Raw genomic sequence first — 3025 nt, forward strand, 5'->3', positions numbered from 1 at the left:
CATAATTTAAATTGCTTTCAACCTTCATTCATCGGTTCAACCAACATTACTCGCTCTTATTACCAACTTGTATTGATTTAACTAAGCGTTTAATACTTCCTATCAGGTCTCAAGTCAAGATTTGGCAAAATACAATTTTTTTTGTGCCGTCGATTTTGTGTTTATGCCTAGTATTTATACAAAATCATAATTTAAAGGACTTCATTCCTTCATTCACTTTGGAAATTTGGAATTGCAGCACATCAAATTTTGCCTGGGAAGAAAAGTAGATTAAATAAATTTAATAAGTCTTACTACTTCCCATTAAATAAATTAAATACGTCTTACTTGTTTCCACTCCTTTTCAAAACAGTAGTTTAAAACGAGGGCCCTTCACTCAATCTTTAACCTCAACCCCGCACGTTGTGTTGTATCTGTGAATCTTGGTTGTGGCCAAATGATAGTTTTCTTTCATTCGTTTAGGTTCCAAGAAAACTTGATGTAACTCTACTTTTAACTGCCGTTTCAGATAAGCGGGTATTACGTCGCAGTCATGTGCCGCGGATATGACGTAATTGCCCGAACCTCCGCCAAAATTCAAATCTGTTGGCGCGATGGCCGTGAGCCGCTGAGCAGCGACGATTATCAACAGAAATATCTTTATTTTCTGCTTGCAACTGGACCGTCTAGAGCGTACACGGTAAGTAACACTCATTGTGTTTAAGGAGATTTACGTTTGTAATAGCAGAAGTGTAGCCGCGTTGCGTTGTACGTGTGAAAATTGGTCGAGGCGAAATGTTAATGTTTAATTTCATTCCTTTAGGTTCCACGGTGTTTGTTGGCTGCAAGTTTTCCACTGCAAGAAGAGGCCCGTATCATTGACCAGGAGCGAGCTACAATGGTGAGTAGCCATAACATTTATGTTAAACACTTCCTATTTCATGTCTAACAGTACTTGATTTAACAAATAACCATAAATAAATACAGTGTGGGCACTGAAGTTAACATATGTGATTATACTGCCTAATCTGTCACAGAGTAGATTGTTGCAAAGTAATATAAGATCCAAAGTTGTAATTCAGAATAGTTTTCAAAAGAAGGCCATTAGAATTATATACAAGTATGATTACCCTTAACATAACAACAAGCTATTAATTAAATCACAAATTCTTCAATTCAAAGATTTGGTAGATTATCAGACAAATAATGTCTAACAGTAATTGATTTAACACATCACGATAAGTAGATTGAGTGTGGGCACTCTCAAGTTAACATATATGATTATACTGCCTAATCTGTTACAGAGTATGTTGTTGCCAAGTAATGTAGAATAGATCCAAAGTAGTAATCCAGAATAGTTTTGAAGAGGCCATTAGAATAATAAACAAATCTGATTACCTTGAACATAATAACAAGCTAAGTGTTTAATATGTCCTATGAAGTCAAAATTGGGCACCATCATGTGGTGAAATTTGGAATTGCATCACATCCAATTTTGCCTGGGAACAAACAGATTAAATAAATCTTAGTTTTGAATAAGCCACTCCTTCTCAAACAAGTAAACTCTGCCCATTTTGCGCAGTAGATGTTCTGTTAATATCTAGTATTTATACAAAGTCATAATTTAAATTGCTTTCAACCTTCATTCATCGGTTCAACCAACATTACTCGCTCTTATTACCAACTTGTATTGATTTAACTAAGCGTTTAATACTTCCTATCAGGTCTCAGGTCAAGATTTGGTAAAATACAATTTCAGCAAATCCAATTTTGCCAGGGAACAAAAATAGATTAAATAAACTAAATAAGTCCTCTTCCCATTAAATAAATCAGAAAAGTCTGTCTTGTAACCAGTCCTCTTCAAACAAGTAAAGTCTGCCCATTTTGTGCCGTAGATTTTGTGTCTATGCCTAGTATTTAAACAAAATCATAATTTAAACGACTTCTTTCCTTCATTCACTTTGGAAATTTGGAATTGCAGCAAATCGAATTTTGCCAGGGAACAAAAATAGATCAATTAAACTAAATAAGTCTTCTTCCCATTAAATAAATTAAAAAAGTCTGTCTTGTAACCAGTCCTTTTCAAACAAGTAAAGTCTGCCCATTTTGTGCCGTCAATTTTGTGTTAATGCCTAGTATTTATACAAAATCATAATTTAAAGGACTTCATTCCTTCATTCACTTTGGAAATTTGGAATTGCAGCACATCAAATTTTGCCTGGGAAGAAAAGTAGATTAAATAAATTTAATAAGTCTTACTAGTTCCCATTAAATAAATTAAATACGTGTTACTTGTTCCCACTCCTTTTCAAAAAAGTAGTTTAAAACGAGGTCCCTTCACTCAACCTTTAACCCTATTTATTCACCTTCTAGGCTAAGTGTTAAAGGCTAAGTGTTAGAGGCTAAAAGCCAGAGGCTAGGCGCCAGAGGCGAGTTTTTGTGGGCTGAAGTTTTAGTGGGGTTAGTGTGAATACAATCCAAAAGAATACAACAGAATACAATACAATAGAATATAATACATAGATTAAATTCAATAGCTCTTACTACTTCCCATTAAATAAATTAAATACGTCTTACTTGTTCCCAATCCTTTTCAAAAAAGTAGTTTAAAACGAGGGCCCTTCACTCAACCTTTAACCTCAACCCCGCACGTCACATTGTGTTGTATCTGTGAATGTCTGTTGTGGCCAAATGATAGTTTTCTTTCATTCGTTTAGGTTCCACGGTGTTTGTTGGCTATGTTTTCCACTGTCAGAAGGATGAAAATACAAAGTACAACGCTTGGACGTGGGCGAAGACGTCACCGGTGAGTCCTTCCTTCCTATTTATTTACCTTCTAGGTGCTAGAGGCTAAGTGTTAGAGGCTAAGTGTTAGAGGCTAAGTGTTAAAGGCAACACAATACGAACAACACAACACAATACGAACAACTCAACACAATATGAACAACACAATATGAACAACACAACACAATACGAACAACACAACACAATACGAACAACACAACACAATACGAACAACACAACACATTACGAACAACACAACACA

At 35.2% G+C, this 3025-nt stretch overlaps 1 long non-coding RNA gene across 1 annotated transcript; it reads left to right on the top strand.

Moving 5' to 3' along the window:
• Positions 1 to 513: 513 nt before the first annotated feature.
• LOC148378101 (uncharacterized) lies at positions 514 to 2785 on the top strand. The gene is made up of 3 exons (XR_015856181.1): positions 514 to 679; positions 803 to 880; positions 2697 to 2785. It is a non-coding gene; the product is annotated as an uncharacterized LOC148378101 (long non-coding RNA).
• The last annotated feature ends 240 nt before the right edge of the window (positions 2786 to 3025 follow it).

Source organism: Syngnathus floridae, unplaced genomic scaffold (genome assembly GCF_059516105.1).
Source record: "Syngnathus floridae isolate MCC-2025c unplaced genomic scaffold, RoL_Sflo_1.0 HiC_scaffold_65, whole genome shotgun sequence".
Classification (NCBI taxonomy): domain Eukaryota; kingdom Metazoa; phylum Chordata; class Actinopteri; order Syngnathiformes; family Syngnathidae; genus Syngnathus; species Syngnathus floridae.